The sequence below is a fragment of the Morone saxatilis genome, unplaced genomic scaffold (genome assembly GCF_004916995.1).
Source record: "Morone saxatilis isolate NCDOM2014 unplaced genomic scaffold, NCSU_SB_2.0 Contig4, whole genome shotgun sequence".
In the NCBI taxonomy this organism is placed as follows: Eukaryota; Metazoa; Chordata; class Actinopteri; family Moronidae; genus Morone; species Morone saxatilis.
In genome coordinates, this window is record NW_023339984.1 from 14,484,704 (window position 1) to 14,495,363 (window position 10,660).

The 10,660-nt window shown below is 39.9% G+C and overlaps 1 protein-coding gene across 1 annotated transcript in view; it reads right to left on the reverse strand.

Moving 5' to 3' along the window:
* The window catches only part of si:dkey-172j4.3 (diacylglycerol kinase eta), a gene marked incomplete in the record, with an annotated part of 70,724 nt that overhangs the window by 57,505 nt on the left and 2,559 nt on the right, over positions 1-10,660 (reverse strand).

The window sequence follows — 10,660 nt, forward strand, 5'->3', positions numbered from 1 at the left end:
CAAAAGCAACATGTTTGTATGTGTGTGTCTGTGTGTGTGTGTGTGTGCGTGTGTGTCTGTGTGTGCTTCCTGTTAAAGAGGTTTCGAGAGAGAGAGGCTGACAAAAACCAAGAGTGAGTCTATTTTTGGCGACACAGATAGAGAGAGAAAGATGAAGAGATAGAAGGGTTAAAAAAACGAGGTGCACAGAGGCGCCAAAACAAAACAAGGAAAATAAAAAAGAAAACGAAATAGAAAAATAAAAACAAACCAAAAAAAAGGAAATAGGAATGAAAAAAAAATACAAAGCAGAGAGACGTGTGAACGTGTACGCCCTGACAGGACGAACTGTACCCAGTGACAGCAGCAGAGCATCAGAGGAAATGTTGTGGCCTCTGTGTCTCATTAATAGAAATATGCTACAGTGACGGAGTGACGTGCAGGGCTGCAGTGCATCTCAAATGAAGCGATCATGCTTTGCACATTCCTCATATAGTTTCCCTAGTTGTCCTATTAGCATGTACTTAATTTCTTCTTTCGTACAGTTTTTCCATTCTTGCAAAGTAAAACAAAAACAGGTGACTTCTTACACAAACAGTCTGTGACACATTTCTGAGTTAAAGTCAACAGTGTTGTACTCTACATCTGGGGAGCACATAACAGCAAAACATTACTACATTTTGCAATCAAATAATGCTGAACTGAATGTAATTGCAAAAATAAAAGGAACAGAGCCAACAAAAATAGCCTGCTTGTTGTTGAAAATAGCAGGCAACGGCTCACATTAACTGCAAATCAGCTATTAGAAGCAGATGCTCCATTTGCTCTGGAAGAGGAGCATGCTTCCTCTTTTGTGGCATAAATCCACTGCCTCACAATGTGAAATCAAGTTCCCACTCTTTTCAAGACATTGTTGTTCGAAGAATGGTCTGCATCTATATATACGACATGCTCCAAAAATAGCTCTCAAGAGACCAGAATAGAGCGCGATGTTCTGAACTTCGATGAGACATATTTCTTGGTTCATTAACAGAATCAAATTCACAAATTTATGGTAACTGTTGGTCCAATGCTTAATAACCAATTGCACAATGAATACTTTCTTAAAGCCAACAGCTACTTTATTTCAGTCATTATTGACCATTAGCTCACCAGCCTAAGGCTACGGATTGGCTAAACTCTCCTCCCATCAGGCATCTACTTGTTACATATACTAAGTTTGGACACAGGTGGAGAAAGACAAGGTGACATTTCTTAATAAATTACAAGTAAAGTGAACCAAACCTCAAAGCACACACGTTTTATGCAACAAAACAACCTAAATTGGGTCCAGTGGTAGAACTCTAATACAGTAAATCAGCAACCAACCAAGCAACACATTTGGTGCTAATTTGATCAATTTCCTAACTATTGCACGTTCCCATCCACTACTTTTGAACGAATATTAGAAGTTTTGGGCATCAAGATAAACCTAAACCATAAACCTTTGTATGGTTTGACGATTTCTGATGATCTGCTGCTGTAGCATATGCTCATATATACCTTAGATAGCTATAGGGCATAAGTAAAATCCATTTATAACTACTAACAAAACTCTCTAAGGAGCACTTTAATAGAAAAAGGGGTAGACAACTTTGAAGAAGCTGATTCAAAATCATAAAAAACCCACCTGCCCCATTCTGACTATGACTCATGCTACCTTCAAGCTAGCTAGTTCTGTTAGCCGGCTGGTTGCTCTAATTCTCTACAACAGAGGAGAAGAGTGCAAAGTTAGCACGACCCATAGTCAAAATGGAAAATAAGCCTGGTGGAAAAATACCTGTATTGTACTGAAAATACCTTAGTTCAAGACTCTCGTCGAAAGTAATTAAGAGGCCTTTACTGACTAGCTAACTCACATAGGGCACCATAACGGGATTCATAAGGATTTAAATAATGTGTAACCTTTTAAAAAATACTGCTTATAGTTTGTTTTAGTCAACCTGATGTGCCAGGTGGGTGGAGTTTTCGTTAGATGCAAATTTTGTTGGACAAGTAAAATTCACAGAAACTGCATTTTGTTATTAACGGCTAAGTCTTGAACGAGCAAAAAGCAATTGACAAAACAATACCAACAGTCCACCAACTTACTTCTTCCACAGCTTTTGACCGAGTCTTTATCAGTAAATGTTCAAACAATTCATTATTCTGGCACTTTCAGGTCGTCTTGTCCATCTTAAAAGTTGAGCTAGACAATTCATTCTTGACCTATCGAGCTCTACACCTGAGCAACCGTCCTCTCCTTTTGAAGCTCCTGTGATACGGTTGAGGTGGGAGCTTTTAAGCATCTTCCCAAGTTGAATCAGTCACAAATTATTTAATTATTAATTAAAAAAGACCCATCAAGGTATTGAAACAGGACAATAAAAAAACAGAGACTTATTACTGAGACCCATGACAAGCGAAAAGAAGAGAAAATACGAGAAGAAGAGGTATCGAGCAACAGATGAAGGCAGGACGGCATGAAAGGAAAGAAAAGGAAGGACGGGATGATGAACAATGGAGGTCAGAGAAGAGAGAGAGGGAGAGGGAGCATATAGAGATCAAGGCAGGAGGAATAAAGCACAACCAGGTGGGAGCAATGAAAGAGAGGAATTGAAATAAGATGGGACACAAAAGATAATCACTAAAAAAGAGGCTAAAGAAAATATATAGACAGGAAGTGAAATCATGTTACAAAAAAGTCTACTTTAAACATAACATAGAAGATATTTTGACAAATTTGTCCAGTAAATTTCACATTTCCCTGCAGTTTGTATCCATATTATAGACAACCCTGATGCACAAAAAAGCATTATTTGAACATTTATCAATACAAATTGATCCGCCTGTTTCAGTTTTATAGTGAGTTTCTCTTTTAATATGAGATCATAATGATTTGAAAAGATACCTTGTACAATCAAAAGAAAACATGTACATGTATAAGAAACTGTTGATGACTGGTCGAGGAAACACCTTCTCAGAATTTAAATTAAGGCTGAAGTGGAGCTTTTTAAGTACTTCCTACTTTCTTTGAATGTAAAGTGGAGTTTTCGAGGACTTCCTGCTTTTCTTCACTGTGTTAAGAGTCCCCCTCGTCGGATGGCGTGACGTCTCGGGGGAACACAAGGTCAAATCAATAGAAAACGAGTTGGAAGGCTCCAGTTAACAAACACTAGTCAGTCAGGGAGACAGACCGACTGCATTCAGACTTTGTGTGTTTGTGTGTGTGTGTGTCAACGTGCCATGGTTGAATACATTTGTGCATGTATGATTAACAGCCTACGTGCAGTAATTTCAAATCAATAAGACATGCTGTGTCCACTGTGGCATCGTGGCAAGTTAGCTGCTTCCCCATTGATTAGCTATAAAATACGATCAGTGATACTGGAGGTGGTCGTGTATCTGCTGGTTTGAATGAGGTGAATGCGAATAACTGCAAATATTCATGAGGACAAAGGCTTAAAACAATATTTATTCATTTGACTTTATTTGTCATTTAAAAGTGGTTAAAAAGTAGGGATGCACGATTCTTTCAGTCGATCTGATAACCGCAAATTACCATCGTAGCCGATGTCGATAAGATAAAGAAGTTCGTAACCTGTAGTTTTTACCCACCTGATGACAGGAAAGTCTAAGATGTAATGAGCAATTTATTTGTTTACATTCATCAAGAAACTTCACAAACACACTTTGGCTTTCACAAGAATTCAAAGAAAAATCATTATTATTATGGACCGATAATTTGTCAGCTGTAATTTAATTATCCCAGTTATTTATAATGATATACATTTCCAACTATCGGCCAATAGTTAACGTGCATCCCTCGTTAAAAGTGTTAAAGACAACTACAGTGACAATACACAAGCAGCGGCTTTTTCTTCTGTATCATTGTCCTTTCACAACAGCAGCTAGTTTTTAATGCTCCTTGGAGGTTTGTATTAAACACAGTGTCAGAAATTAACCTTTTGGCTCACCTGCCAACAGCTGCCTGCCAAGAAACATTTTCCATTTAACAAACTTTTCCAATTTTAAAATTGAACTTCATGTGTAGAATGAGTCGACAGAAGTTCAGCCAGACTCATCCGGAGCCAAGATGAAGTCCAACGGTCACACATTCGCTCAAACCAGAACGAGAAATTGTGAGCATAAAACGTTATTATTACATGATACGTAGCATCTCCAGTGTACGATACAAAGACATTAAGCTAACATCGGTTTAGGTAGTACCAACACAACTGGAGGCCAATCAGAAGCCTGATTTAAAACGGCATTGTTTAGGTTTTCGATCTTAACCTGTGAAGCGTGATCTCGCGAATCCAGCTGCTTCGTAAAGGTAACGTGATTTGGGCACCTCTAAGCTGGTTTTCCTACCACTGCAGAGGAAGAGAATGAAGAGAAGAAAACATGGAGGAGGAAGGTGAAACAGTAAATATTAGGGATGAGTGCGCACACCATTATCTACATCTGTTCAACCAACTAAATGACCTGTATACGTAGCTGTACTCGGAATGGCCGGGGCTTAAGCCGGAGTTATTCATTAAAGCCTGAAATTGATATGGGTTGATCAGAAGTGGCTACATTTATTGGATAACTATGTACAGAGCATCCAGAGCATCAGAGCAATGTATTTGATCACAAGAGTAACAGAACTATTAACAGTTTTTTTAAATAAAAGTTGGTATATTTACAAGTAAAACTAATTAACTGTACCAGATACTCGTTCCAGCCGAGTACTCGTTCAACCATAGTAAATACATAGCAAGAGGAGTTGTTTTTGTTTGAACAAATAACAGGAAAAAAAGAACAAGAAAAAAATTGTCAAATGTGATGAAGTACGATGCTGTATGGTTATTTTAAAACCATCTCTTAATTAAATGTACAGTATTGTGAAATATACTGTTAACCGAGGGGGGTTTAACTCAGTTCCACATATTCACACATCAACAAGTTTCACCAAAGTGAAAAAAAAAAAGCTAATCCAAACGCCTCAAAACATATATAAAAACGGCTTCTCGGATGTCTCACGAGGTAGAAAACGTACTGAGCGCATTTGTTCAGCCTTAACAATGTGTTATGTGCAGTCTTTGTACCAGCGACTCTTAAATAGTCAGGACGCCTCCTCTACAGTGCTGCCAACCTGTTGTGAGGGTAAATATGGGTATTAGAGCCTGCTGTTTGCTGTGTTCTTATATAACTCTGACTCTGGATCCGTCTCTCCCTCTCCCTCTCTCTCTCTCTCCCTCTTCCACTAACTAATTTTCTCCCTTTTGTCTATCTCCATCTCTCTCTCTCCCCTCATCTCTTTCCATCTCTCCCTCTCAGTATTGACCCACACACTATTGCAGCTGTATCGCATCAAGCCAAGGGCATAAATCAAAGCGCGCGCACACACACACACACACAAAACACTGGCCATCCCACACACTCATGCACTCTCCTCAAGCCATTTCTGTTTACCGTCCCACACACACACACACACACACACACACACAAACACATCTATAACTCGTCCTCATCTCTATTGCAGTGAACACCCACACAGATTTCTGCACTGGGAGCGAGATGCAGATAAAAAAGAACAAATATAGTGGGGGGGTTTGATTCCAAAGCACCGTGCAGGAAATCTACAGGAATGGAAGTAGCGTTACCTGTTGGTCACCTCTCCGAACGCCAGAAATACGACTGGTTATATAAATTCAAGTGGTGCTGCTATTTTAGAAGGAAACGTGTTTGTTCAGGGGGGAAAGCAAAGAGAAGTTAAGATTTATTGATTGCTCGCGTCTAAAAAAAGACAGCAAGGTGCAGAAGCTCCTAAAATGGTAATAGGAAGAAATCATATAAAAAAGTGAAAAAGGAAGAATAATAAGATGGAAATAGGAAAAAAAAGGTTTAGAATGGCTGGAAAGACCTGCTGAGAAATAAATTGAAAGAATTAATTAAAGAGCGAGGGGCCGAGTTAGAGAAATAAAGAAGCAGGAGGCGGAAGGACACGTGTGATGGAAATAATGATGCCTGTAGGAGACACAGAAAGGTAGAAAAAAGAGAGAAAGGAAAGGAGATGTCTTGTCTGACATAGAAAGAAACATAATGAGGGGACAGCCCTTTTCTGTTTGTGTGTGTGTGTGTGTGTCTGTGTTTTTTTATGTGCATGTCCATTACAGCCTGGGTGATCGGCCTACTCACAGCCACAGCGGTGAGGCCACATACACAAACACAAATCACAAAACACACACAATTCACAGGAGCTGTTTGCTCTTCCGCCTCATTCTCTTCCTGTGTCTCCTTTATTTTCCGCACAGTAAATGAGAGCAAGGCAAACAGAGGGAGGAGGAGGAGGAGGAGGAGGAGGAGATGGAAAAAAATAGAGGAAGAAGAGTGTGAAACCTTATGTAATTGAGCCTGGAGATAGACAAACGGAAGGAAAGACAAAAAGAAAGTTAAGAAAGGGTCACAGGTCGCTCACTGATGAAGCGGAGTTATACGTAACTACAGACATTTAATACAGCATATGACGGCGTTGAAAATGTGTATTTTTAAATGACTTAGTGCCACTATGTGCAGATAATTTCTGTTTCTCAAAATATAGCATCACATGTCCACCACCCACAATCCAACTGCTTCCTGTGGCAAACAAGATGCTTCTGGCCTGACTCTATTTTAACACCGTGCTCAGTCTTGGCTGTCGATCGTCCGTACAATCAATTAGAAAATCAGAACGCATTAAAGGTCCGGCCACACCAAGTATTTTAGTCACTCAAACGGAATCACCGCAAGCCGGCAAATCGTCGGTGAGGTGAATCTGCAAAGCTTTCAGCTGTGGGGAACTGACACGTGGTGAGCCAGAGAAACCAAAATGGAGGAGGCCACCGTAGCTTGTTGGCCATCTAACCTTCCTCCGTCCAAAAAACCAGACTGCTCAGCGAAAGAGAAAGCAGAAATGTAAGAGACAAGAGGGTGTGAACTTATTGTACCGTTAGCCAGGGAGCTCACTAAACAAGCCTGTTTCTTTCTACCTCCAAGCTCAGTAACATATCGCACTCCTCCTTCTTCTTCCTCCTTCTTCTTCCTCCTTCCCATCCTCTTCTGTCATTTAGCAAGCTGCTAACTGGAGATCCCGGCCCCCCTTTTCTATAACTCTTTATTGAATTAAATGATATCCTGAGAACAAAATGCCAGCGGGGGGGCAAGCAGGCACTACATCAGCAGGTATTTTGTAAGGACGAGCAGACAAATTCCTGTGTGTCACTTTCTGCGATAATTATTACTCACTGACTCTGGAAGCATCGTTTTTACTTGACAGAAAACTAAACTAAATGTGAAAATAAAACTAACTGAAATGATAGTGTGTACTTAAAATAACTAATTGGTGCATATATTAATTGAGAGTGGGGCTTCTCCATGCCTGTGAGTCATTTCCTGTCACAAACTCATATTGTAATATTTCTTAAATCTTTCCCCCCGATAAATATTATAATTAAAAAAGCAACTAAAACTGATACTGAAACTAATAAAAACTAAACCGAAACAAGCAATCCCACTCTGGAAACTAAGTGAAGTGAGTAGAAAACAAAAATTAAAAACTAAACAAAAAGTAAAAAATGAATGGAAAAATACAAAAAGTACAATAAACCAAAGTGTTTCCAAAACAGCTGAACTGGTTTTACCTTTTCTTGTTGACCAAAGGCTCTCTTTCTGTCTCCTTGGCTCGAGCTGAACTAAACATGCCCAAGCCTGGCTGAGAGTGAGTTGGGGCTTTTAGGGAGGGGCAAAAAGTTGCACACAGCTGTAAAAGGAATAATGGCTTTATCTCCATTATCTTGTTTTCATAATCACTGGGAAGCCAAAATGATAATTAAACCCAATTCAAATACACGCTGTAGTCGAAAAAGACAGAGAAACGACGACATTTAAAGTCTCAGCGTAGTTTTAGCGAACCATTTTAACCTATCCTATCAGGATGATCAACATTGCTCAGTAGATGGTCGCCCTGCATGGATAGAAGTGAAGACGCTGGGTGAGATAAGCTAACGTGACGAACCGCGTAGCATGGTGCAGTGACTGGAAAAGAGAAAACGCTCCGCCAACGGCTCGAAATGTCGTAAATGTTGAAAATGCTTTTGGGATGTTAGTATTTGTCATAAAAAAATAGATTAAGTAAACAAATATGCTCAAGACATGGCTATTTTCATGCTCCGATGCATCACTGTATTGATTACCTGTGCTGTACTACAATAGAGCATCATATATGTGGATATGATGCATATTGATCGGCTGTGTGTGTTATATGTTCTCTGGACATTTACTTCTAACCTTATGAGGGCTGCCCCCACTGAAGTTTAAACCCTGAACTATTATAATAAAGTAAATGTGATTAAAAAATGAAGCTGAAGTTTGGATAAGTCGTGTAGTTGGTTAGATACATTTTGAATAAATGTCAGTAACGTTATTCTAATAATGTGACCTGTAACTATGACATTAGCTATCAGAGAGCACAATGTATAGAATATTTATCCAATATTTATCTTTTAGTTAAAACTGCAGCTGATTTTAGGCATTTTAAAAGGTTTTTAAACATCCGAAACTATATATGTGCTTTTTTTACATTCACATTATGGGACATTTTTGCCTTTAACGGATATATAAGCAGAATGTGGTTGAGAGGCAGAGAGGAAATGAAGGGAGAGCAAAGTTATGCCACTGAGAAAGGAAAGGGGGCATTGTGGTTTACAAGGTATATGTCTTCGCACCTTGGCCACTGTTACGCCCCGTAAGAGCATTTCCTTTATATCAAAAGTGAAACAGTGGGGTTATGTGTGTCTTCCATGCAGGCCGGGATGAGTTCTTATAATCACAAACAGGCTAGTGCAAATCGTAAAATCATACACAGTTTTTTAAACCTCAATATTAGCAAATCTCCAAGGTCACAGCAGTCACTTTGCTGACTCTGAAACAGCAGCAACAAAACATTTTGGGGGGGCGAGCATTTGCCTGACACATAAACAGGGCGGGGTTGTGGATTTTTGGTCATTTTAATGCCACTTCCTCGTGGCTCAACATGACACAGCAAAAAAATAAAAATAAAAATAGAGCAAGCGTCATTGAACTTGTGCACCAAGGAATCCACTCTTCAGTCTAAAAAAACATGGCTATTATTCTCAAATCTCTAAAAAGTTAAATGCAAGGAGCGACTTCAATGAGTCTTTCTGGCTTCTAGTGAGATAAAAGTGGCTCTACTGTGCCCTAGTATAAAAAAAAAAGCTTGTCTCCAAACCCAAAGATATTTAATTAGAGCCAACACCAACGTCTCCAGTCTTCCCAGGGCTATCGCTGCATCTGTATAATTATTTAGGGACTTGTGGGTGAGGGAACTGAATTAATCTAATGGTGTCAGGATGTCATGTCACAGTTGATACGAATTAGCACCTTCTTAACAAGAGCGCCAACAGACTGCTGCTCTAACGAGTACGGCAACAGGCAGGGGACAAAATGAGGAGAGGCAACGCATAACATGGGGTTAGGCTAGGAGGCAGATATGCTTTAATGCAACAACACACACACAAAAAACACATATAGAAAACATTTTAGCGCACGTGCAGTCAAGTATGCCCAAAACACACACACACACACACACCCACATGTACACAAACAAAACAAAGGGATACACAAACACTCTAATCCGTTCAGGCCATTGTTGTCACTAAGGCGTAATCCTGGAGTCGATGACTAGCTTAATCTGAGTCACATGACTGTAGGTACACACGATCTAATCAACACACACACACACAGAAGCATAAACATACAAAGAAGTAATCATCGCTTTGTCAAATTTGATTGAAAGCTGGTGAATCCAAGATCCACTGCTTCTTTCGGCCAATAGGACCACAATCTTTTTTTTTAAATTATAGCTTTACCGACAAGTTTTGGTCCGATTTTTTGTTCATTCTTACTTTTTAAACTTTCTGTTGATGATGGCGTAATATATTTTGAATGTACGTTGATTTTATTGTAAATGAAACCATGGCAACCCTCTACGGTTGCCCTCATGCCCTTACATGGCCGCGCGTAGCGCACCTCGACACCACAACACGGCGGTGTGCGATGAGATTAGCCAATCAATACCAGACTGATATCTTATACCATTATCCTCTCCAGGAACAAAACGTGGCTTTATTGGATGCCGTTCCCATGGCGATATGGTATCCGGTGTTTTTCCTTATCGATCGGTGCGTGTAATAGATAACGATTTCAAAACACACACACACACACACACACTGTACTCTACATGATGATAATATGGACAGTTGCCTGTGTTTGTGCACTGCAAATAATCGCGGATATTAGCTCATCAATAACTAAGAGGCAGATGTGTGTGTGTGTGTGTGTGTGTGTGTGTGTGTGTGTGAGTGAATTTGCCAGTAAGAAGCTAATATCAAACCCTCAATATCTTCCTGTAAAACGCAGCCCAGAGGCCAATAAGCAGCCATCAGCAGCCCAATAAGAGATGTGCGATTATGTCAGATCAGGTATCAGAGATTTGAACACAACACGTCATCACAGTGGTGGTAAGAGAGGAAAATGACGCAGCCAGGAAGTGAGCCAGTCTCTGAGCAGGAAGTCAGCTGACCGTAGCAGACACAGACGACTGAAGGGGGTGGGGGGG